The following is a 27,207-nucleotide window of genomic DNA, read 5'->3' as shown; positions in this document are numbered from 1 at the left end:
TGACGTGTAAAGTTTAGCCTAATATCAATATTCGCTTAATGTACTTAGAATTGAAAAAATACAGTGGAGTTCTTAAATTGGCTCTTACAAGAATTTATTAAATTAAAAATATCTTTGTTATTTATTAGCAGAAATATCGCTTCTCCTCTGTCCAACCACTGCTTTACAGCTTTCACCTTCTGCTTCCAAATTTTATTTTAATGTATTTTTACTTCACTGAGGCTGAAGATCTTTTAAGAAAGGATTTATTTTTTTTATATTTTTTTGCAGTTATATAGTAAGTGTACTTTATGGAAATGGGCTATGCTGACTATAAAGCATCTTAAGTTTACCAGGCAGACTGCTTTCTCTGAGATGCTTTCCTTGAACCAGGAACATTTCATGCACAACAACAACAACAAAAAGTGAGTCATACAGAAAAGGAAGAATTTTGTACAAAGTCTCTTAAAATAATAAGCTACATAATGTTAAATAGAGCCACTGGACATGCATTAAGTCATTTGACTTTATGTATACACCATGAGGGAAGTCCTGCACTGTGGAGTTGGAAAGCATAGGTTCTATTCACTAAGGGAAAACTGCTTTTTCAGACAATCTAACCAGAACCTGGGGGAGTTTTTACTTAGGAGAGTGGCAAGTGATTTAAAACATTCCTGTTGTTTAAGTATATCTGACTAAATAATACAAAAGCTTGCAGTTTGAAGATGGTTTTTTAAAAGTCATTAAAAGTTAGGGTTACTGGCAAGTGACAGAGGTGAATATTTGGTCAGGACATATGCAGTTTGAAGAGACGTTGTTTGTTTATAAATATTACAGGGAGATATGTCAATGAGGTATAAGATACTAGCATGAAAGAAAGATTTTGCATATGCTGGCAATTTACTATCAGTCATCAGCTAAAATGCAGTACAGTTTGAGTTACATCAGTATGTCAGATCAGGTGGATAAAACATTTACGTCAGTAAGTCTGACCTTAACCTTTCCTGCTGAAGCTGGGGCTGAAAAGCAAGGATGGTATCAGCAGTGTGGTGGTTACCAAACCTCTCCATCAGCTCAGGCAGGGGTAGCTGTGGATGACTGTGGAAGGCAAGGCATAAAGCCAGGCCTACACTGCTCTTCCCTTATAAAGAATGTGGAGAGCAACCACAGATCTAGTCCATAGGCTTAAATTCTTGGCAGTTTTCTGGGAAGCTCTATTACGCTGTTTGGCTGTAAAGGTGCTTAAACCCAATCCTTTCTGACACCATACACACAACTCTTAGTTGTGTATGTATCAACATTCCTAGATTTTAATATCACTGAAAATGTCCCACGTAACCCCCTCTGGCAAAGAATCAAAACAGCTGCTGAAGTACAGACTAATTTAACAGCAAACTGTAGACAAACAATCCACTCTTGTAAGCACAGAAGTCTGTGGATGTTTCCCTTTTAGATGGCATTTTTGTTCTAGAGATATATACATACCACAGATAAACCAATGATCATCACATTAAAAATGTTTTTGTTTGCTTTCCTGGAAGTTTTACGAATTAATTTATGTATCTACTCATAGATGTATTCATTTATATGTACTTATATTGAAAACGTCAGAACTTTTAAAATTCTCCTATTCTATTACCCTCATGTACAGACTTAAAACGTAAATAGGGAAGAACAATCAGGGCTGTCCTGTTAGGAATGTGGAATTGCCTTCTCCCACATAGTGCTGATGTTTTGTTTTTATCAGTTTTAAAGAATTTTCCAAATTCCTACACTTTATTGAGCTTAGCATATCATATCTAACAGCTCTATTTTCATGAATTCTCTTTTAAAAAAAGAAATTCAGCTTCATGTGATTTCATTTGTTCCCATTTACAGAACTGAAAACAATTAATCTGCTGCATTTTTGTCTTCCAAATGTTTTGGGAAATAACATGCTTCAGTGTAAATTACAAAGCTAAAAACCTTCAATAGGCTGCTAATTTGTCCCTGAAAACACACTTGTATTTAATTTCTCATTCTATACAACTTTTTTTCTAGTTCTTCTCTGGATATTCTTTCTTTTTTTTTCTAATTCTGCTGCTCTTCCTTTCCACTAATTGCGTCCAAGTGTGTCTAGGGGTAACAGCTGATTCTTTTCACAGAAAAAGACGTCAGATTTTGGATAAAAATAAGGTTCCCAAAGAATGGGAATATGACAACCCAATAATAGAAATGAAATCTGAACTCGCAGACATCTGACTCACATCTCAATTATTTTTGTCGGAGTTAGAGTTCAGATGTTTTGCTGATCTCTGTGGGACATTAGGCATAGCCTACTAGAAATTACGAAGAGTAATTACAAAGTAGACTGGAAACTGCATAAAGTGAGTTTTTTCAAGCTTAGCAGATTGGTTGAGTAGTAGAGCCAAAAATGCTGGAATTATAGAATAATGGGATTATAGGCTTTGATTCATTTCAATAATATATTACTGCTACTCTTTTGGACAGTCCTCCTCTGGGGAGAAATTACTGGCATGAAAATACCACTAGGAAGTGGGGATAAAAGCAATGTATCCATGAATGGTAATTGTCTTTAAAGGCTAGCATTCAGAGTTTACTGCAGGACTGCAGATAAATCTGGGTTACGAACTCCATGGCAGTTCTGAATGATTCTTGACATATGATGCTAAAACTTGTTTGATCTTTCTCATGAGTCGTATGTGAATCTGTGTAATCATTGGGCTGCTTGCATGAAAACTTAGTTTTAAAGTTAATACCATAGGACCCAACTTTTTCTGTGTTTCAGTCTTAATTTTGAAAACCATTTTACTACTAATCTTGCATTTTCATCTAGTTCTTTTTTTTTTGGCCAGATTAAATTTTGAGTCCCTTAGCTGTGACAGTGTCCTGTTGAGTATCAGTCATAAGGAAAAAGAGTCTGTTATAGACAACATAGGAAACTATTTGAAAGATAATAGCATCTTTTACTTCAGGGTATTATTTGATTGCCAAAGTGGAAAAGAAATGTTGACCTTGTGGGTAGCATGGAATAATTGCTTGTTGCATTAGGCAGACTTGCACTTTCCTTTGAGATACAGTAAAGACAGTATATCAGGCTTGATGGACCAGGAGTCTGATCTGCCATGACAACTCTTTCTGTTCTGGTCCATGTGACTTGTCAGTGTCTATACTGGAAAGATAAGAAATGAATCTATTGGTGACTGAAGGCTAAGGCATGTGCAAAGAGAGTTCTAAAGGAACAGTTTTCATTTATTGTATGCAGAGGACAACCATTGTGGAAGTGGAGCAATGCGTGACAACCAGTTATTGGGGACAATTTACCAGAACTGCTAGAGTTGGGTTATTTATTTACTTAACTATATGAGAAGCCCTACTATATGAAATAAATATAAGACAGCTATTTTAGGGAGACAGATCTTCAACTAAGAAGCAGTTTGGGGTTCAGGTAATTCACCGATGAGCGGTAGTTATACTATTGATAACAATTTTCTTTAGTTCACTGAAAGCACTTCTAGAACACAGAAAAATATGATTGGCAGGTCTTAATAGTGTGTTACTTGAGAAAAATGCATTTAGCTAAGTATGGAAAGTGCTCACGTAAGTACAGTCTGGTGGACATGGATGCTTATCTCTGGGTAAGAAATGTGATTGGTATTTGTAAATGGAATATGATTGCATATGTGTACACATAGCTGACGTCTCTTTTTGAAGAGCTCAGCTCTGTGAGTATTAAATGCTGTAAGGTCCTGTCAGCTCTCAGAGCAGAGTTCGGCAAGGATTCCATAGGATTTGCATCAGTAGTACTGTTTGGATAAAAAAAATATATATTTTGTGCAAGTCTCCCACTCTCAGCAAAAGCAAAATGCTCCATACTTTTCTTGGGTGTATTATTTCTCATTTAGGTTAGGTGTCAGGGGGAAGTTCTTCACTATGAGAATGGTGAGGTGCTGGAACAGCTGCCCAGAGGGGCTGTGGATGGCCCATACCTGAAGGTGTTCAAGGCCAGGTTGGATGGGGCCCTGGGCTGCCTGGTCTAGTATTAAATGGGGAAGTTGGTGGCCCTGCCTGTGGTGGGTGGTGTTGGAACTTCATGATCATTGAGGTCCCTTCCAACCCTGGGGAATATCCAGCAAATTAAACAAACAAAAAGTTCATCGTTGTTATACCTGATTTTACTTTTGAAGTTATTGATTTTAACTGTAAACAGAGCAGAATTAATCTAGCATCAGGTATTGCATGATATCACATTTCTTAAGAGTTTGAAAAATGGATTTTATGGATTTTTGAAAAATGGGGAAAAAATGGAGTCTTCAACAACAAGAATAAATGTCTGAAAAAAGCATTGCAGATGCAAATACTGGTGAGAAGTGATTCTTTTTTAGCACTTTAGCGTTACTCACTTTTCAGAAAGCCAAAAGTGTTCCAATTTATCACAAGAGATTTCCACCAGATACCCCCTGTTGATGTGACAGTTCATTTCCTTTTGCACTTCAGTTGCTTCAGTCAAATAGTTTGTACTTTGTCTTGTCCTGTCCAACCACAGCTTCACTGACTTCATAAACAGAACATGCAATTGCATGTTCCGGGAAAGCTTATGTAACAGAAATGATGCTTAAGATGGAGGATTTGATTTCAACTTGTTCTGGCACGTATTTGGCATGATTAAGAGGAAAAAAAATAAGATAGCTCTATTCTGACATAAAGAATATTATGATTTTCCTTACAAGCATGTACATTTGAAGTTGTATTAAATGAGGCAGTTCTACAATATTTATTTTAAAATGAATGTTTTTACACATTATAAATGATATAAATGTTTGAATAATATCTATCAGACACCATCAAGGGATCTGTCCTGATTGCTTCTATTCTTTCTAGGTTTTTACATACCAAAAAAGTCTTTTCATATATTACTGTATCTCTTTATTAATCTTTTTTTATTACATTACCTCAATCCAATAAAACCACTGTTATGGAAGTAAATGTTCATAGTGCATTTTTGCTTGGATTTGTGATAACAGGAGTGCTTGTATGGGGCTGAATACTGATGTAGCTTGGATTCTAGAATAATGCAATATGATGCTAACCTCTTGACCTGAAGCTATATATGTGACCTTTGTTAAATTAGTTTGAACTTGGCCCAGCAAAAAGCAGACATATCTGTGCAGTGAGAAAGTAATATTCATGTACTTGAAATCCTTTCTTTTAGGCGTTCTTCTCACATGGGTGTTACCTGCACAATGCCTTTGTTCCTCTCTTCCTCTTACCTTAGTTTTTCATAGATTAGACAGCGAAAGCCAGAAGATCTTTTGACATGTCTTAAACTATCTAATGCAGCAGAGTTGCTTGTTGGCTTCAAGGAAGTGCTATTACACATCCTACTCACTGTACTACCATTGACCTTAGTGTGAATGTTTGCATGAATAATTGAGCTCTGTATGTATATTCACATAGGAAAATGATACTGCCCTGTGAAAAATGAATGAGTCCTCCTTTCTTTCTGCCTATGCCCTCTTTGTGGAAGGTTTGCTCCCTTAGTGTTGCTTTTTCTTCCCTGACTTCGGTGAGAAGAGTTTTTTTTTCTCCCCAGGTGTCTGATGCAACCAATGACAATAGAAGTCAAATGATGACATGTAGAATTCCATTAGAAGCCACAGGAAACAATTCCTTGAACTCTCAATTGACTTAAACAGCTGTATAAATAACTTGCCAAAAGGCATCTAATTAACTGCTTTAAATGTGAAATCATCTACAGCAGTAGTGCCGTCTTGTTCCTGCTTCATTATCTCAACAAACACATTGTTTTAGTGCTCTTTGTTGAGTTAAGGGTGTATGTGCAGTTCAGACCATCATGAACCTGAAAATATCAATTAGAGAACGAGTGAATATGTTGCTTGAATATATACTATTCGATTTTACATGCTGTGAAGTATTTTTTATGAAAGTGAAAGAAAATAGAAAAATCAAGCAGTGCAAACCCATTTCCAGCTCTGTTAACAAGAGAGATGGTCCAAACTGTCATTGAAGTGTTGACAGTTCATGTTTACAAATTTGGATTGTTTAGGTTTCAATTTTTAAGTACTTCTACAAAAAGCCTCCCTTTTTAATGCTGTCCTCTGTGCATAAGTATCTATTCATATAGTATACCTTTATAAGATATCTGAAACTCTCTACTCAATATCACTATATTTACAAGAAGAGCTTAGTGACAGCATGATCTGGGTGGTCGGAGTTACTGTTTTCCTGCAGTTGTCTCTTTGGGGCAGGATGTGTGGTTACCAAGGAGAAAGGAAGTAGCTTCCAGGAAACAGTCACAGCTTCAAAGAAATCTGCAGTGCTGAGGAGAGCAGATCTAAACACTGCTTTCTTCTCAGTCTGGGTGGAAAATTATCATCTTACAGTCATTTTCAGCAGTTCTCTTATTGTGAAGAAAACTGGCATTTTTGTGGTTCGGGTTCTGGCACTATCTTATGAGAAAAGCAATATTACTGTATAATAAGAAAAGTGTATGAATGCCATTGCTGCAGACCTGGAAGAAGCTTGAGAAAGAAAAGCATGTTAGCATAATATAAACTTACCTGTTAGATAATATTAAAATTGGTACTAATGTGGGAATTATAAACATACTTGGGAGGTGGCTGAGAGGACCACAATTATTACTACTGGGAGGTTATGCTTCTGGAGAAGGAATAACAAAGACTCCTCAGTTGAGATGTTAAATATATATATATATTTCATATTCTTGCTAATAAATAGATGGTAAAACGATGCCTCAAAGATAGAAAAGATTGCATTTGCCAAAGGGAATGTATGAATGTATGAGAAGAGTTATTCTACCTTACCTGTGAAAACTGTCAATTTAGTGATATAGAACACAATATCTGTATCAGATAGAACAAGGATGTCTGCTCTAAACTGGGAGGTTACCTGTTCACAATGACAGTAACAGGGGAGACTCAATTACTAGTAACAAAATGACTGAGCTGACCATGTGAAGCAGCCACGAAAAGAAGTATCTTCCAAGTTGGGTGGGTAGGAATGAGGACTCATGTATTTTTCCTACAAGATATGGATACTGTATACTGTTCTCTCTGTATACAATTGCTTTTGTTTAAAAAAGGTGAATTAATGCTGGAATATAAGACAGAAAAAACTACAAGGGCAAGCAGTCTAGGATGAAATCTTTTTATCCTAAGAAAGAAGGAATATTATATCTTTGTTTAGCCTAACAAAGCAAAGTCTTAGAGGAAATAAGTTAATAAAGATGTATCTGTTGAAAAATAGCAGGGAGGGAAAACAACCCCCCCCCCCAATAATTAAATGTGAGAATAAATTGGGTCACAGTTGCCTTTGGGCAGGAAATCAGAAACATCTAAATGTTAGAGGTTTGAGGTTCTGCAATGTTCTTCCAGGAAAAATACTGGCTAAATTCCTTTCTCCCCTGCTGGTTTTGGGGAAGTTCTTTAATCAGGCTATGAAGGCGCTCTGTGACATAGCTGTCTAAAGCAGGGAATGAATTCATTAATATGTGAAGTCCATTTAATAGCATCTTCTGATGACCAGAAGCAGGTATGCACACTACCAGCTGTAGGGAAGGTATTTTTACTGTTTCATGGAATGCTGTCATGCTGTCAACATTTTATCTGTAATGAAAACACTCATCTCTCAGAAGTCTAAGAAGTGGCAGGCTCAGCATTCTGTTTTCCACTGCTGGGAAGTGTGCCCTATGGAAACTTTTACCCTAAACAATAAGTTTAAACACTATGTCATTTCTCATTTTTCCTTTTCTTTTCTTTTTTTTCTTTTCCTGCACATTTTGCCATTTTCAGTCTAACAGAGACAGAGATGCACAGCAAAAGATGTGAAGTTGGACTTAGGGGTGTCAGTGACTTGTCACCCGTTGGGTTAACTTGCTCATTAGGTTAAGTTGCTAATGGCAACTTTGAGTTGAGAGAGGTTTTCCTAATATATATTTCCTAATATATATGTTTTTAATAAGTAGTTTAGTTTAGGAAAGTGGTGTACTTTTGCAAGGGGTGAAAGAACGCTTATATAGACAGGTGAAGTTATTTAAAATACAAGCTTTATTGTAAATTAAAAAAAATACAAACAGTGGCTGTAATCATGAAACACACTGCTAAACAGATATAAAAATTGACTTGTGAACAGGTCTCTGGGAGGTCATAACTCAAGTTACATATATTATTCATATCGTAATAAAGCCTGGAATCTGCATTTGGAGATAAATATTTCATTGTGCTAAGCTCTGTGCAGACTCTGTTTCTCAACCACCTTTTAGTCAAATGAGAAAATGTATGCAACATATATGCAACAAAGAAACAAGGGGATTTCACTGTAACAATGAGCAAATTGAAATCATAGCTTCAGGATTCTGAAGACAATATGGTAGTGTTGAAATTTGAATTTCAGTGCTTCAAGATGTCATATGTCCTGTTGGCAATGTATCTTCATTTTACAGGAATTAAGAAAATGGTAGGCAGGTGCAAACATGTTGGGTGTTTTCAAACAGATCATCTGCAGAATTCCTGTTCCTTTTAGGTTAGGTATGTTAGACAAAGTTCCCATGTATTGGCTCTGTTTACGTTCATTGTTTAGCAGACGCTTAGATGAGTTCTCTGTCTTTTCGAATCTTTCTTATATCTGAGAGCAGGTAATACAGAGAGATGTGCACTGGCCCTGCATAATCTGAATCACTTGCTCATGTCATGATCTCTTGAGTTGAGTGGCCAAAAACTGCCACTGACATAATCTGGCAGCCAAATTATTTAATTCCTGTCATTCATTTTGTGGCCTGATGGATGTTAAAAGCACAGGGTAAAATAAGAACAAAAGAAGATAAAAGCTCTCGTGTCAGTTCTGTTTGGTTGTTTCTATTCCTTTCAGTTGCTGCTCCGAGTACCTTATTATTCAGCTTAGGCAGCAGGGACTTGTAATCTAGGGTACATGACAATGGGAGATTAATAATCTACAAGAAGCACAGGACATCATCAAGTCCATATTCCATGTGAGTTGCTGAAGTATTCCTATCTGAGTAAACAAGACTGCAGTTCTACTGTCAGTAGTAGTGGTGGCTCTGGAAGGGTAGGTTCAGTTCACAGTACTGTTTAGTATTAAGGCATCCCTTCTACTGATGGCTTAGGAGGCAGAGATTACTTGGGCAGGAAAATGAGCTTCCCTTTTAGTTGCTGCACTTAGTGTTTCTCTGGGGCACTTATTACACTAGAAAATACAAGCTGTAATCCAGGAAATACAGGGATATAAATAAATCCCTAGAGAAAAGTTTTGTTACTATTGTCTGCAAATTGCACTATTATCCATAAATGGAGGCAGCAGATGGAGGATGCATGGCTGAAATGCTTTGTTTTACTGCCATTTATGCCTATTTTTTTTTTTTCCAAATTCTTTTAGTGATAATTTCAAGGAACTACTATGAATGTGCCAGCAATTACCAGATATGCCTGGATTTGACTGGGGTGAGAAGTGATGTTAAAAATTGATCACCTGGCTATCAAGTGTTTACAGTTTGAGACAGTGATGGTGTAAAGATTTTTTTTTCCTAAAGCAGAACACGAGCATAGCTGAAACAAGAGCACGACGTTAACTACTCAATTGACCATAGCACCTCTCCAAATTCCCACTTAAAGAGCTCTTGCTTTAGTTTACATAGCTACATGTTTAACTAGATGTTGTTAATCTGATAAGTTTTGTGCTTTTTCACTGTTTTTTTTTTTTTGAAGAGGCCTAACCACATGCCTCCAAAAAGTTGATTTTGCTGCAATTTTTTTTGACTTATCAAAGCATCTGTGGCCTCAGCACCTGTAGGCTGTCACTGATTAGCATCATGAAATACACAGGGGTGATAACATCAGACCTTTTCTTGTTGTTTCTAATTTGGAAGCAGAACTCGTGTACTTGCACATGTCCTGTAATATTTATACCCTCTCACAACTATAGAAGTTGTTTTCAGTTATATCAGGCATGCTGGTTTATGTAGGATTGGCGTAAAGCCTTCTGAATATGGTCTTTTGCAACTATTTCCAGTTTGTTTGTTTTCCCCTTGTAACAAACAGAAAACAGAGCAAACAATTTCTGAGAGCTCTAAAAGTAGCAAGGCCATCTGTTGTCTACAGAAACTACCTTAGTGAGAGAATGCTTAAATTTCTTTGTTTTTTCTTTTCATCTTATTTACTTATTTAAAATCTCGAGTGTATTCTAATACCTGTATTTTCATTTTGAATATATGTAAAATGTCACCTCTGAGAGTCATTATAGCTGTGTCTAGAAAAGGATGTTGTGGCTGGAAAAGTGGGCTATGGGGATGGGTAGGGAAGAACAAGATTAGTGTTACTACTCTGGTTTATAAAACTCTCTAGTCCCTGTTTCTTATCTGCCACACTCCTGGTAAAATGTCACTGAGCAGATGCTGAGAAGACAGAATGCATAGTACTTTATTCTGAGTTAATGGGCTTGTGGAATCTGAAACTGTGCATCATAATTAAGATAAATATTTTTCTTTTCAGGAGCATCAATTACTCACAACTTGGTCACGCTCAGGAAAAGAGGAAGAGAAGTGGACTCAATTTATGGGAAGTTTCTATGTGCAACTACCATGAACAGGAAATGAATGGAAGAATAGAATCTCTATCTGCAAAAATGTATCTTGGTTTACCTTCTAGATCACAGTGACTGTAGCTCCATATAGAAATGATTTCCCCAATACATCTGAAAAGGAAACTTGAGAAGGAAAAGGAGTAGGTACATGATTTTTGGGCCAAATGTCACAGAATACTGTTGATAAGAGACTTGGGAAAAATTTTAGACATCCTGTTGTCCTGAAGGTAATGAAGTATCAATGAGGATCGACCGGTCGAAACTTTGGCTAGAGAGGAAAAAGAATCTTTCATTCAATGCCCTAAGATATCTTTGCCATTAAAATTCAGCATGCTTTCAGAAAACAGATTGAAGAAGGAATCAAGTACAGTTTTACGACTTCATAAATTTTACCAGTCTCTTTTAAGCTCTCTATTATTATTCACTTTTCAAAGACAGTCTATGGCGTTACAGACTATCAAAGGAGCAGCCTGGAAAAAAGTAAGCTTTGAGTACCAATTACTAGAAAGTGTTATTACAAAATACTTCTATCAGTTGACTTATCAAGACTCCAAAACAGAAATTGATTCAGAGAGGATTGGAATATTTTCACCACAACATTTACTGATGATAAATCACCGGTCAGAAGTCCTTGGAGAAAACTTCTGTACCTAAAATTGGTTCACACATCTGAGTACTGCGATGCCTGTGGCTCAACTTGGCAGAAAAATGTGTACTTATAATGCTACAACTTCTGAGTAAGTTGGGGTAAGTAATACATAGCTGTACACCTTGGAGTTCCAGGTAGTCTCTGAATAATGTCTTGTACTATACACAACAGCAGATGTCTCTAAATGAGCTATGTGGTATCTTTCTGCTTGTCCCTTTTTTGGGGAGTGGAAGAGCAAAGTTCTGCTTGGCAAATTATTACAGGTTAAGATTTTACTTTGAGTTTTTAATCACTTTATTTTTGTATACATGCTTTGTTGTAATGCTTAGTTTCCACAAAAAAAAAAATTGATTTATTTTCCACCTCAGTCCCTGCTTAGTTGGCCCTTCTTGTAGAAGCATTTATGTCTGGGAAGCAGGGAATGGTTAGTACTGTGAGCAGTTCTTGTCATGAGTGGACTTATTTAAAGGAATGCCTTCTCTAAGGGTGCTTGGACTCTGAAATCAACTAATCTCCCCTACAATGTCCAAAGCTCGATCCTTGTGACTAATGGTGATCAATCCTTAGCTCTCATGTATGTCACACTGATCTCTGAAGTTGGTATTGTAAGTCAGCCAAATGTAACCTTTAGAAGAAAGTTCTTAATCGTAAGAGGAGTGAAGTAGGAATATGTATGTGTGAGGGTGTATCTATTGTGGGGAATAGAATCAAAGAAATTAAGTGACATCCACTCCCCTATAGTGACAAGCAAATTGTGTGTGACTCAGGAGCTACTTTCCACTCCTCTCCATATTCATAACTTGGATGCCAGCTGTTTATTATTATCTTTTATAAATACAAATTTTGGCACAAGCTTTCTTTACTTTCTTTAGCACTAACATATTAACAACAATCATAATAGCTACTCAGCCAAACGTGTACAGCAGTTTCTGTTGCAGACAGTGCAGGCAGTTTGTTGCAGTGACTGACAAAAGGATTAACTGAAGCAAGAAAAGATAGGCTGGGTGGAAAAAATATGTTAATTAGGATTTTTGATCCAGTTCTACCATATATCTACAAGCCACTAACAACCCCTTTGGTAGTGTGTACTGATGGGGCATGGAGGGAAGGAACACGCTGAGGCTGGCCCCAGTATATACCATGTGAAGCCATACAGCACTAGTTGCTGGGGGGGCCTGTGAGCTCCTCTGGAAGCAGAGCAAAGGCCCTTGGAATGCTCCTAGGTGAGTGTGACTCAGCTTGTGGCCGGTGTGATGCTTTCATCTGACATACCGCTGCTTCCCTGGAGGAGACAGGGAGCAGCTGTTCCAGGGCCGAAAGTAGCCCACATGACTGAATCAGACATCCTGTGTCTGCCACAGAGATGGGCAGCAGTGTCTGCTGCTGCTTCTAAGGCTTTTTGAGTGCCAAACTTCTCACCATGGCAGAAACAGGAGGATTCATTTGGTGTTTGCTGCTAGGAGGGTTGGGGATGTGTGGTGGATTGAGGGTGGGAGTGGATTTGGTGGAGCTCAGACAGGCATGTCTGTGGCTAAGGTGGTAAGAGAAATGTCATCCTTCCCAAAGCCTGAGTTGGGCCACATTAGCTTTGAAGGCTAAACTCCTCTCTGCAGTATCCTGCCAAGCGTGCCTGAGGGGATGTTGTCATTGTCCTCACATCACATGGGCCTGCAGGACCAACAATCCATACTAGTAAGAAGGAGCTCCAGGAGGTAAGTCTTGAAAGAACTTTGACTTCACATGATCACTAGTTAAGTAAAGGCCATGGACTCAGCCCTCATGTGCACAATCTTCATGAAAACAGTGGAGAAAAAAAGGTTTGACTCTCCGCTTTTTGCTTTTCTACGATGTGGCTAGGCTGGGAGAATCAGCTGCTAGAATGGCTTCTAGAAGGAAGAATCTCCATGTCACTCAGAGATCTCTCCATTGGCTTCTGAGAATCCTATTTTTTGTCTTTTTGCTTTCCCATATTTGTAATTGCTAAATGCTAAACTGTAAGAGGAGGTTGCTACACTAAGACCTGAATTTGGGTGATTCATTGTGGGTTTACCAAGTTCTTATGGAAGCCATGAATCTCTTGAAGCTATAGGCTGTGGTAGATAATAAGAGTTGTTAATTAAAAATATGAATCCAAGACAAATATTTCTCTTCCATTTGCAATCCTGACTGGAAAACTAAAAATACAAATAAAAGAGAAGGTACTGTTTGCCACTTAACAACAGGACAGAATAATTTATTCTTTGTTTGTTTTAAAGTTAGGCTCTTATTTGATGCAATTATTTAGGTTTTATGTGTATTAATATTCTCCAGACGTTTCTAAGCCTTTCAGCAAAGGTTTTGGTTGCAGGTCAGTTTCAATAAGGACTCTGAATGTTACAAACAAGAAGCTTGGGCTGTGGTCTTATGAAGAATACAAAGCCCACCATCTATTAAGTTCATATAGTTTTATGTATGTGATCAACCCTAATCCTTTGCTGTACGCTTATATCTGCACAGGTAATCCATATGTACATAGATTGTGTGATGTTGCATCTTATCACCTTTCATTAGAGCAGGGCTGAACCCACAGTGATAAGCTCTGCTTCTTGTAGCAGCTTCAATCCTTTTTAAAGGGCAATGTGAAAAAATTAGAAAGGCTTGGTATTCAGACAGAAAGGAAGAGATTAAAAATCTTTTTTTTCTTCTCTTCCTCTCTTACCTGTTTGCAAGGGTTCATATTCAGATTGAAACCATGAATGTCCTCAGAGTACTCTGCCCCTGAGACAGTGGCATCTCACAGAAGCCTGAGAAAAAGTGCTTACATTAAGTTGTGCTATGAATTTTGCTGTGTGTTTTTTGTTTAACCCAAATTTGTTTTTTTTTTCTGAACCAGAATGTTTGAATCCTGTATAATTCATACCACCAACAAAGCAGACAAGTGATTACTCCCTACTTTATTAAATAATTTAGAAATTATTCTATTAACTTTAAACAGTAACGGTGCCTTGTGCGAACAACAAAATCTCTTTAAATTGCCTTTGGGAATGTTTCTTAAAAGTTTAGCTGTGTTAGTTATTCTGAACCAAAAAAACCTCCCTCTTGTACTTGTAAAGAGTTTTCACATAGAGTAATACTGGAAGCTTCTTGTATGCCAAGGCTGTTTATATAGCAACGATAGAAAAGAGTTACTGTTTTCTTAACAGAAATTAAACCTTATGTGTCTATGTCAAAAACCTATTTTATATTATGCAGACAACGTTTATTTTTTACATAATAAAGATACACATAACCATGTCACATTATTCTAGGGTTCAAAGATAGTAATTTGGGCCATATATTCAAACGGGAAGCTTGATGTGATGATTTAGATAGGATTAATACATCATCTTTTTATATCTTGGTTACCAAGGGATTAAGTGTAATCATATGAACAGTCTTTGTAACACTTATAAGGCCAACAGGCTTATATGTTATACAGAATAATTTCATAGTATTCGTTTTCTTATGCTTTGGCACCACAAGTAGTGCATACTTAAGGATTGCTGTTTATCTTTTCTCCTACTTAATATATACAATTCGCTGGCATAATGACAGTGAAACCTAAATTTTCCAAGATGGTTAACTCTAAGGCAAACTTGCCAGCTAAACTACTTCATTCTTGGCAACCTGAGAATCTGAGAAGTTAGTTTTTCCAGACATCTCTGGATTTGCATTGGGAAGCTTGACAGCCCAGTTCTAAGTAGCCAGTAACGTAATGCTACTGGCAGCAGATAGCATATTTCATGTGTGTTTCAAAATGTATTTTATATGATTTCTTAAACAAAATTGCTGTCAAATATCTACCCTTGAAAATTCTTGTGTTTGGTCCCCAATGGACTGATATCTTGCTTCAGAAAACAAACTCAACTGAAGACTTTGCATGTAACAGAATCATTCTTTTTCAGTCTGCTCTGTTTTCTGCTTTGGAAGGAAATACAGTTGTGCTGCTTATGTCTAAAATCTCCCATTACTAAATCAATTGCATCATCCACACTGGGCATATATTTCTTTCTTCAGATATTTAATTAAATGGTTATGAATTCTTTTTCAATATCTTAAGCTTGAAATGCTTACATTTAAAGAATGTTTGATTTAGTACCAGGGGACTAAATGCATCGGTGACCTCATGAAAGCAGTCCCCTGTGATCCCTCTGTATAAAATTTGTGGTTTTCTCCTGTGGACAGTTCTGTGTTTCTTCTCCACCCTCCCCTTAAAAATATGTACTTTATACTCTGGGATCCAATACTGCCAGCCTAATTTTTTTTACCAACTAATTTATCATTAGTGATTCTACTGAAAATACTTAAAGCAAAGTGTATCTCGCTGTGCTAGGCCTGGAGGGTCTGACAAATGTTACTAGCAAAAAGGTAGGGTTCTTGTCTTAAAGCTAACTGCTCACAGGCTTCTATGGATGTACAGAGCTGAGGAGTGAAAGTGTCTGTGCTTCGTGTATTATGCTGCATTGGGTGCTGTGACATATAGTTCAAAAGAACAGCAAGTAATTTAGTCTGCCAGTTTCCTCAGCTGTCAGAGTCATATGCAATCTGTGGTGAGAAATAGTCCTGACATCAAAACTAAGTGAGCCAACCGTGCTGCTCAAATTAGGCACTCCAATCTTACAGCTGAGCTCCTTCTTTATGAATTAGATACAAATATACTTCTTGCTGATTTTATTTGTATTTTGGAGTCGGTATCTCTTAACACCTATGAATTGCAAAGACACAACCTGCTGAAAGGTTTTTAGTTCAGATTGTCTGTGAAGTCTTCTCAAGCCTAGTATTCAAACTTTTATTTTATATGTATAACACAGAGAGAAGAACAAAGAAATGCTGTAAGAGTTGTCATCTCTTTTTTCAAGTTCTGATATCAGTCCGGAAGTCCATATACAGGCAGACTTCCAGTAGTTTCTGTTCATAGGTTGAAATTCAATTTCACTGAAGATAAAATGCTACTCCGATACAAATTTCATTATTTTTGAGAGACAAAATGTCACCTTTCTCACTGTTCTGCTCAGTACAGCAATTGCAAACTCATGCAACTTTTAATGGTATTTTGAAGTGAGCTAGGGAAGAGCATAGAGAAAACGTACATTAAATTTTATAGTAATGTAAAAGTAATTAATGTTCACATCATTAAAAGTTACATTTGAATTTATATAGAGAATGAGAATCTCTTATCATGGAAATAGACTGTGGGTTTTGTGACATCATGAGACTTGCCTGAAATACAGTCATGGTGCAAGAATCACCTAATTTTGATGAGTTAATTTTGAGTTTTTTTATAGTAACATAGTTAGCTATATTCAGACATAGAATCCTTAGTTCCTCTTTTCTGTATTAATATAAGCTTGGAAGAAATCCCAATCTTCTTGAGACCAGTGGGAATTTCAGTGTTGGTTGCAGTACAGGTGTGGATTTGCTCCTGCTTCTTGCTGCAGAAAAAGGAATATCAGTGGCCGTGAGTGCAGAAGTTGGATCTGCCTAACAGCAGCTGCTGGAGGGTTTTTGTGAACTCTGAGCAGCTGGATGAGAATGCTCAGCAAAGAGGAAGGACTGGCAGAGAAGCCAGCATCTGCTACGTTCTGTGGATGGATGCATGAGATGGGATGAAGAAACAAATGCATTTTTTTAAATCAGAGATGAGCCTCCTCCTCTGTAGGTGGGAGCACAGAAAGAACAGGTGTATGAGGAAGAATAAACAGTAATTCATGGTCTCTACAGAAAGGGGTTAAGTTGAATAGTGCGGTACAGCAAGGCATGTTATAAATTCATTAGAAGGAAAAGAAGGCAGAAAAACAGGTCCAGTGCTAACTAGGCAGTGGTAAATGCCTAGTTCTGTGGGGACTAGGGCTATGGAAGATGGAATTTCTCTCTGTTATAGCAATCCACCGAAGACTGTTTCATATGGGAAAAAAAAGTCAAGGTCTGTTTTTTTAATTTAAAAAAAAAAAAAAGCCACAGAAACAAAACACCAAACCAGCCAACGCTACTGCAAGTGGAAATCAAAACCACAAGAAACTTCCTTTTTGCCTTATTAGAATGAATAAAAACCAACAAAATATTGCCTCCTCTCATTGGACTAGATTCACATTAAAAAAAATCCTTGTTATTACTTAGTGAATAGCATGGGAATTCTATTTAGAATCAAGATAGAAACTAACATTTCTGGCTAACAATTCAGACTAAAATGCAGTAGATAGAACTGTAAACATGATAGCAACAAAGCTGTGTTTTCTGATTGTTGGGTTTGTGTGCGTGCGCAAGGTGTTATCCAGAGTGTTGTCTCAAGGAGGAGGAAAAAAAAACGAAGTGCTGTAGTGTCCCTAATGGGCATATGACACAAATGTCTGCATTGCAGGTTCTCACAAAGTGCTCTTGCTGGGAGAGTCTTGACTCATTTTAAATGATCCAATTCCAAGAGTGGCTTTTGTTGTGCTTAGAAGGAGGGCAGAAGGGCCAGGGTGAAAATGCTGTAAATGTAGAGTGAAACTCAGCTGTTTGGCACAACACCATTGACTGGTTTCTTCGTTTCTCACTAACATTCAGTATAGAGAATGCTGAAACTTCAGCAAGTGTCACATCTGCAATTGGTGCCTGCAGCATTTGATGCCCAAACCTGTTAACGACTCTCTGATACTAGAATTTATTTACCGTTTGACTAAGGCTTCGAGATGTCCTGGCACTCCACAAGAAGCGCACACAGCTGTAGCTGAGAGCTCCTGCGTGGTATGGGTAAGGTTTACTGTCTGCTGTTTTTTCCCTCTGTTGTATTTGACGCATTATACAGTGACATCTAGTGACCAGTTGAGTTAAGTGCAGGTGTGTACTTCAGGCCTCATTTCAGTCATTCAGTTAGCTCTGCATTACCTCCATTGTAGTTTCCCCATTATCTGGACTCTCAGTGCCTTCCTTCCCTCTCTGCCTCCAGATGGATGTAGCAGACTGGGGAAGAGCTAATCCAGAAGCTGCCTTGCCCTTGAGGTGAGGTAAACTGTTTGAATTCATCCCAATATGGAAAACGATTTTATTTTTCTTATCAAGATTTTAGTCCATGTTTGTCCTTTTTGTTTGTTATTGTTTATTGCACTTTAACAGGGATAGGACTGTAACAGCAACTTGGCGTGCATTTTGACTGTATAAATAAATAAACAAATGAGTGTTACTCATGAGCAGCCCTGGAGGTAATGGGATTGACAGCACCTTGTTGGTTTGTTGGTTGTTTTGTTTATTTTTATTTTTTTACCATGATCCATACATCTATAGCTCTCAAACATTTTATTTACTAGCATCTACATGTAAAAGGGGCCAGACAGAAATAGAATGCATCTTTATAAATGCAGCCCATTGTGTTGTTCAAACTCAGTTTTAAAGTTTGTATTTTCAGGTTGGGGATAACATATAGATGTGTGCAGGTCTCTCCCCCTCTAGTCTCATACTCCGAGGATGTCAGAGCTCTCAAGGACTAACTTACAGCTTTTCTAAGCTATGGGACCATTGGAGTTATCTTGAGGCTTACTGCGCATGTAGGAGTGAGAAGTGTTATGAAAGAGGGTTAGGGACAAATGCCAAAATGGAAGTGTAATTTAGTCTGGTATCTCAGGTGTGTGCCGAATGCAGGGAGATTTGAATTATGTTAAAAAAAAAAAAAAAAGAAAAAGAAAAAGTGCTATCGATATATGAGATCTTTACCCTTGTTTAGGGAGATTATGACACCTGAGGCAGATGCTTTGAGAGCTGGTGCACTCGAGTCCACAACTGCTCTAAGTACAGCTGCCAGCAACCCAAATGGGTGTGAATTCCCATTTCTTTCTCACCAAGGAGCCTCCTAGAATTAGAGTATAAATGGAGGGAGAAATCTCTTGTGGCCAGTTTGAAAGTGGGTCATTGTGCAGTGTTCCTGAGGCCAAGAGCTGATCAAATAGAGATGAAAGTAATTGCAGTGTCTGGTGTTCAAGGTGCTTGGCAGGAATGGGAAGCTCCTGTGTCTGGTGTTTGCTTTGAGGTTCATTTGTTTTTGTTTTCTTTTCCTAATCCTTGTTTAATGTAAATTGTGTGCACAAAATTGAGAGCTGGGATTAGAATCAAATGAAAGTTCAGTTCCTTCTATCTTGCCCCGGGCTCTGTCGCACAAGTTCAGTACTGAGCTGCATAGGGCAGGGCAATCCCAACTGTTTGCTTTACGCAGAACCCTGGGTGCTCCATAAAGTATTGCTTGAAAAAAAATACATTTTTTTGCTCCTGATTGTTTAGAAAGGTGTTCTGTATTGTGTGGGGTGTGGTTTTTTTTCTTTTTCTTTTTGCATTTCATCCAGTAAAATCCCTTGTCAGTAAACTAAAATCTTGCTTATTTAAGGTATATAAAAGGTATATATAAAGTCTATCAAAACAAGTGAAGATGGAGGTTGTATCCACAACAATTTCTCAGGCTCCATCAAAACTCCATTTACTTTCTATAGACTCTCACTTCACTGAAGCCTTGAGGCGCAATACAAACTAAGATAATGCACTGTGAGTTTTGACAAACATAGACATTTCAAAATAATTAAGAATGCAGACTAGTGATGAAAGAGTTTTTGAAATGCTGTATCAGTTCATGAATCATCTGCCCATTGGTCATAATGTACAGGCAAATTAAAAATTAGCTGAAGGTTATTAATTAAAGCAGATTAAAAGGAACATGCTACTTATCATGCAAGAGAATGGAATGTGCTTTTTGTTGAAATACCTCTAAAACTTTAGTATGTATATAAGCTTATGGTGAGTGCTCCACTCATTATTGCAATTTAAGCATTTTTGAACCAGCAGGCTGTGCTCCAGAGCTGGGAATTTCTTACAGCACTGAGATTTTTCTTTCAGCCATTTCTTTTGGAAGTGACCAATCAAATTCAGAGCCACAGAAGTGAGAGATTTTCCAGATAGATTCTATAGATCAAGACTTTGAAAAACTGAAGTTTTTTCTCTATAACCCATTAGAGAGATCTGTGTATACTGGTGGGTATATTTTGTTTTTAAATAAGCTCTTAAATACGGTTTTTGGAAGCTTTCTGTTCTATTATAGTAGAAACTAACAGTTGTTTTAGTTGCTAGGAGTAGAATACGCTAGATGTTGTATGCAGCATCTGTTTGGTTTTAGATGATTGAACAGACTCTTGTTTATTTCTATTTTGCTCTTTCTAAAAGTGTCCTGGTGATATTTGAGATGTTACAAAGGTGTCCTGGGTTTACAGTCCTCCAGTACTGTGTGAATGCAAGCGTTACCTCCTGTTCAGGTATCTTTCATTAAATCTCTGTACTGTTTATGGGAAGGAAAATCAGTCTGGGGAACCACTTATGAAGAGTAAGAGGGAAGAAATGAAATCAGTGTTACTGCAAATCTTTCTTTCTGAGGAGAAAAAGATTCACATTTGTTTTCCATTTAGATACTTAAAATATTTTGTAGGGCATATTACTCCACTAATAAAACAATAAAAATCTAATACCTATTATACTTGAGTGCACCAGAATCCAACTCAAATCCTTGATGCATCAGATAATGAGAGAAGAAGCTGCAATATATCCCCCAGTTAATTTTCTATACAGTATCTGTCACTTTTTGACATCTTATTCATCTAAAATGTTGAAACCTTTGCACATAGGTGGTGGCCAGATCAAGCCTTACAGTTTCAGTCCTGTTGTGACTGTAGCAATAGACCAGTGACAAATCCAGTCAAAAAGGCTGTGTGGGCAATTGTTTGCTTCACCTTGCAAGTCAGTGCAGTGTTTGGAGTTTATGCACAGAGCTGTATGGCAAGTAGGATTCAGAAATGGAACCTAGCTTGACTAAGGTTCAGGTGGTGTGTTGCAGCAGTCGTGGCTGGCTTTAAAAAGGCATTTCCAATTATTTCCCATTTGTGTGGCAGTTGTACTGGGTCAGAACAGTGTGTGTGGATGTGAAAGCTAATGAAAGGGAACCCTCTCCTTGCCAAGCCTTTTTACCCTGTAGCTGCTCACCAGGAAAATATATTTTAGACAGGACTGGATGCCTCTGCAGGGTGAATGAAGGATAGGCTGCCTTGCAAGGGGAGCTTGTTTCACCCTGCTTTATATAGTGTGAAGAGCTGAATGACGTAGAAGGCTTTACTGCTGGTAAAATCTGAAGAGAGGGAAAAAAACACAGCAGACTGTAATATGCAGAAATGCATGTCAGAGGTATAACATTCTTTGACCTGGATATCTGTGACATCTATCTCATTCCAACACATGTATGTTTTGAGTACATAAACACCTCTCCTACCACAGGATGTTACCTGATAGCAGAACCAAGATGCTGAAAAACTAAATGGATTTTATAAGATAGTGCAGGAACTTGTGGTTGGATAGGGATTTGAGCCTAACTTTCCTGTATTCCAGGCTGAGTCCATCTAGTGCCCTGTGCTACCTTTCTGGAAGGAAAACATCCTGTAGATAGCTCACATAAGAGCTTCTAGTGCAGGCGCACACAGAAGAATAGTACCTTTCTAACTATGCTGATTCAAATCAGGTAACTCTTTGTTTCAAACTGAGGTCCAAGTGCAGAGTGTGAGTTGCCAACACTGTACTGCTTTGCTCTGAAGGAGAACCTTTTTCTGGAGTCCATCTGCCACTTCTTGCAACAGTCTATGGAGACAGAAGGGTAGCTACATGTTTTCCCATTTGTCTTTTTCTCTGGTAATAAAGGGCTGAGAAGTGCAATGAATCAAGAGATTAGCTACAATCACACAGCTTTCACAGTGGGTTTTCTGCAGTCTGCTGCACTGACATTGCTTTGTGCTAGAAGAATGGGCTGTAATGTGCAGGGACATGTAAAGCATGTTGCTACTTCAGAGGAAACCAGTGTGAGAAAGCGTGTGTATGCATGATTTGGATGTGGTTCCCGGATATCCAAGAAGGGCAACAAATGAATGGTGAAGAGAATATTTTCTACAGCATTTGTGACATCTTGGAGAATTTGTTTCCCTAGTAATCTTACCATAATTTGATATCAGCCCTAATGTTGTAACCTAGGCATGTTGAGCATTCATCCCATTGTAATCTTTTGCTACTTGAAAACATTGGTTTGAATGGTCAAGGCATAACTCTGGTTGCAAACTTGTCTGTGAAATTTCTGTACGGTTCTGCATTTGATAAGACTGCAAGCATGTAAAAATACAAATACTTTCTATGGAATATTGGGAATGCTAAAAATTTTATATCAAAAATCAAACATTTAGTAGAGAATTCTAAAATTTCTGATTAACTAGAACGGTATGAAATTGTCTCCTAAAATGTCCTCTCACCAGAAGGACTTCTTATTGTCTATCTAGGCTCAGAGCAGGAGGATGTAAATGACTAAAAATTGTGCACTGTTTGGGCTGTCCTGATGCTTCAGGACATGAAATAACTTCAGCTGTGACATCTGTCTTTGATCTAGACTCTCTTAATGCCAAATATATATCATTAGTCTGTGTTTCTTCTTTTGAATATTTAACTCTGGAATAGCAGTAGGGTACGCTTGCTTGTTCACACATAAAATGTAGTGACTGCAAGCTCAGCCACACATTTATCATCAAATACACAGATATGTTGATAATGTGTCTGCAGTATTAGTTAGGAAGTGGTATTGGATCAAAGTCCATCATTTCTTTAAATGACCTTCATTTGCTTCTGAATCTGTGAACCATTCTGTTCTTTTCCAGTTCAGAGAAAAGCTTGTTGCTTTTAACCATTTCTAGTTTGTGCTAAAACAAAAGAGGGGAAGGGTCTTCTGCCAGAATGAGTAATCGCTTGCCCTGTGAAGGGAATATATGACAAGTATGTTGTCAGTACCTGTGAAAAATCTTAGACTTGCTTATGACTATCAAAAATGGTCAATTTTTTTGATGGAGGCAAGGATTGTGCAGGTATGTCATCAGTACAGACATACTTATTCTAGTGCTCAGTACCTCTGTGCTTTCTAAAAAAAAATTATTTCAAATTATACCCTGGAAACCTGGAGACCTTCTGAGTTCTGTGTATGTTGTATCTGCTGTCTGTTACATCAGTTATAATCTTCTTGCTGTCACCTTGTGCCTCTTGCCAGCTGATTGTCTTTCTCTGTAGATTTCAACTATGAGAGCAAGCAGAATTTCTGGGTGCTTTTCCCATTGAGGTGTCAATCTAACTCTTCCTAATCTTACTGCAATTTTTTTTAACATAAATGCTATGCAGTCCCAACAGTGCCTAAAGACACTTCACTCCACAAAATGTTGTTTTTTTTTTTGAAAAGCATTCAAAAAAAGCTTCCCTCTCAGGAGCCTCCATCCAAGGTTAGGGAGTTTTAGGAGAAGCTTTGAGCCATTTGCTGTGTAGCTCGAAGACAGCATGGATAAGAGCAGTGCCTCCTGTTGGCGTGTACTGAACTATGCTTAATCAGAACTATACTTAAACTTGAATGTTTAATTCATAGCAGGATCAACCACAGTCAATTTTGATTTAAAATGAGAGATACTTATATAGCCTTTGAATGATAATTTCAGAACTTCTCCAGTTATTCTAAAGCCAGTTATTCTAAAACATTTTGTTGTAACTAGTTTTATTCTAGCTAAATAAAGTGCAAGAAAAGCCAGTGTTACAGAGAGAAGTTAACTGGTCTAGGTTTCCTACCTTATGGATATGTTTTAAGGCAGGTCTCACTCTCTGTGCTGACTTCTGGGCGTGTTGTTTTGCTCTGTGCTATGCCACGTTGGCCCACTGCTCTTCAAGTACCCAGAGAGCTGAGATGCAGCAAAAGGGCAATATGGGCAATATAAGTTAAAAGATCCATTCATTACAGATGTGCTTCTGTTTAATTTTCTGCTAGCAGATGAATCTGTAGGAAATACATTAATTGTGATGCATGCCGTTTCTTATGGCAAATTACAGGGATCCTCTGGCCATGATCTGGCTCAGCTCTTGTGATGAGGTTTCAGAATGAGATTTCAGAAATCCCCTGTTTGAAAAAATCTGGCATTTGAAACAGTTACATTATTTATTTATTTATTTGTAATGCAATCACAGTGAATTCCATTTCCTTTGGTAGGGAAATCAGCATGAATCTTCAGACTTTGCAGTTGTCTTCTCTGGATGTCTCAAACAAAACTGACAGAATGCAAACTGCAGGAGGAGCACAAGTACCCTTGAGTTTGCCTCTTTGCTCTTAACCATCTAGCACTTCTTTTACAGTGCTTCTGTATTGATTTCTTTGCATGTCAAGAATTTTCACAATAGTGAGAAGGACGCAGACCTTGTGTGGCAGCTCTTATAACTGCAGTCCTTTACTATGTGGGGGCTACCATTGCTATATATTACTATTTTGTTCCTTGGGTCCAAAAGCCACTTGAGCTCACATCATGATGACTGGGAAGCTGAGCAGAGCCATCTCATGAAGGTCAGTCGTTGCTCCACCTGTAATGACATGATGCACATTCCAGGCTGGCTGCTCCACAGCAGAAGCACCAGGTTTAGATCAGTGACTTATCTACTAGGTGCTCTTTACTTCTGTGGAGAGCCCTTCCTTTGTTCCAGCATTGCTATTTTGACACAGCTGTATCCATACCCTTTACCTGTACCCTGACAGCAACTGAATATGGAACACATCAGGCCCTTCTTTTTACAGAAAGTGCCTTTAAAATTTTTTCTAGAGATCATTCACTTGGTTCTGAATTCCTCTTTTACCAATGAGGTGCATGGAAAAGAGCCTCTTACTTTAATGCATTCTTTTCTTCTGTAAAATTAGTGTATAAAGTTGGAATTCATGGTTTGTCTTTTTCTTCTGTGCACCTGCATGGAATTTTGGGTTTCCTGCCAATAATATGCTCCCATCTGCTTTATCCAGGAGATCTCTCAGGCAAACTGCGGGAGCGGCAGTTCCATTGGAGAAATGGGTTGTGGCTGGAAGTACTCATCATGGAAAAGTGGCCTGATGGGAGCACTGCTACCACTATGTCTGATGTCATTGGATCAGAAATACTTACAGATAGTCTGCTAAAAGAATTCTGGTTTCATTATAATAAACATTTTCGGTTAGAAACTAGAAAATTAGTCCAGTAGAAAATTCTTAGTGTGCTGTTGCCCTTTGTAATATTTTTTTCTTTTAGTTTAGACCTTTCAGTACCAAACTCATGACAGGAGATTTTTTTTTTATACTTCTTTCCCATTCTGTAGTGCTGAGGAAAATCCTTTGCTTCACTGACTGGGATACACATGAAGGTAAAAGAAACTGAGACCAAGTCTCCCATCCCATACCCTGACAATTTTGGAGCTTCTGTTTATCACATGGGGCTAATGTAGAGGTATGCCAGGTACAGGGTCTATAAGTCCAAGACCATCTGAGGGTACCTGTGCCATTGTTTCACTGAGCTGCTTTGGGAGTCTCTTGGAAAAGTGCTGCCATTCCTCATGTGTTAAAGGGAGATGCTGGAGTGGCAAGATAGAAAAGCAAAGTGTGATAAGTTTTAAAAGATAGTGCAAACAGTAAATGAAAATTATGACCAGTTGTGAACAGGGGAAGCGTGAAGGACTGAGATGAATTTATATCCTTCTAGCTCCCTTCTAAGTGAAAAATGGGCATAAAATCTATGTGTTGATTTGCATGCATGAGAAAAGACATTGGCTGTGTGAAAAATAGCCTATAGTGCCCATTCTTCACTTGTTAAATAATCCAGACAGAGAATAAGAAAGCAATTCATTGTCAGTGTATTTCTACTGCAGTGATTTTGGTGCTGCTCTCTCATCTGAATTAGATCCCATGTTTTCTTGTGTCTAAATGTTCCACCTTTGCTTATGACCTGGGGCAGTGCTGACCAACCCAGAATGTGAGGATGTCTGCTATTGGCCAGCAGTGTGCTTGCACTCCTCGTGTAGGTGTACAGGCTGTGCATGCCTTCGTGCTGTGCTTAAAGTGAGAGTGAGGCAAGAAATGCAAGATAGGCCTGCTTTAAAGCTGTTGTGTCTCAGATATTAAAGGACACCTCCTCCTCAAACAAGCACTGTCTGAATAAAATTGCAGAATATAAAAATGGTCAAAACAGGCTTTCTCTTCACTTCTGAGACCCACTGCATGGGAGTGGTGATATGACTCATACTGTGATATAACACGATCTGTATCATGTAGCACTTACAGTAGGATTTATGGCACTGTTTTGCTGCTGCTGCTGCTTGTGTTCCTGCAGGGCAGCGCGGGGCAGGCAGACCCCGCCTGGGAGCCGCAGCCCGGGAGGTGGCAGCAAAGGGCCGGAGAGCGGAGGGGAGCCCAGAACCGCAGCCGAACCGCACAAATAATTGCAAGACACGCCTTTTTTTTTTTTTTTTTTCTTTCCCTGGAACTTATTTTCCTTTAATTCTTCAGACAATTTTCATGAACGCTGCATAGATCAGGTGTTAACAAGTTGCATTTCTGGAGTGACTTCAGCCTTCACAACTCACTCTCATGTAGATGAGCACTGAAATTTGCCAGAAACACTGCAGTGTCTTAGAAGCTGTTCTATGTTTGCCTGCCTACTTATTCCTAGCATAGTGAGTTAACACTGAGATTTGTAAACTAAAGGAAAAAAGGTAGAATGGCAAATCCTTGGCCTTTGCTGATGATTTGATTGGCTGTTAAGGGAAGATCAAAAGTCATATGCTTTTCAATGAATTTCTAGCAATAGTCTACTGCTTCCCAAGACCTCATGTCACACTGCTTACACATGATTTTTATACTTCTACATTAAAGGCTTTGAGTGTTCTAAGTCTCTGTCTGTTAACTGTGGGTGAAGATGTGCCGTCTCCCATCCCTCTCAATCCTTATTTATCAGTCCATGCTTTTTTGAAGTTGCATGGAAAGTTATGTGTTAGCCTAAATGTGCTCATTCACTTTATCTGGTCTGCTGAGAGCATTTTTTGGAGGCTGGATTGAAACTAAGAAATGCTTT

The 27,207-nt window shown here is 38.1% G+C and overlaps 1 protein-coding gene across 3 annotated transcripts in view; it reads left to right on the top strand.

Annotated features, from left to right (window-relative positions):
* Positions 1–27,207, top strand: part of NCKAP5 (NCK associated protein 5) — a 441,589-nt gene that overhangs the window by 9,078 nt on the left and 405,304 nt on the right. For all 3 annotated transcript variants that reach the window (XM_040704243.2, XM_040704245.2, XM_040704244.2), the window contains exon 2: positions 10,524–11,361. The gene's annotated coding sequence lies outside the window, so the exon portion shown is untranslated. The remainder of the gene's footprint in view (positions 1–10,523; positions 11,362–27,207) is intronic.

Source organism: Gallus gallus, chromosome 7 (assembly GCF_016699485.2).
Source record: "Gallus gallus isolate bGalGal1 chromosome 7, bGalGal1.mat.broiler.GRCg7b, whole genome shotgun sequence".
Lineage (NCBI taxonomy): Eukaryota > Metazoa > Chordata > Aves > Galliformes > Phasianidae > Gallus > Gallus gallus.
This window is presented reverse-complemented; position numbering and strand designations above follow the sequence as displayed.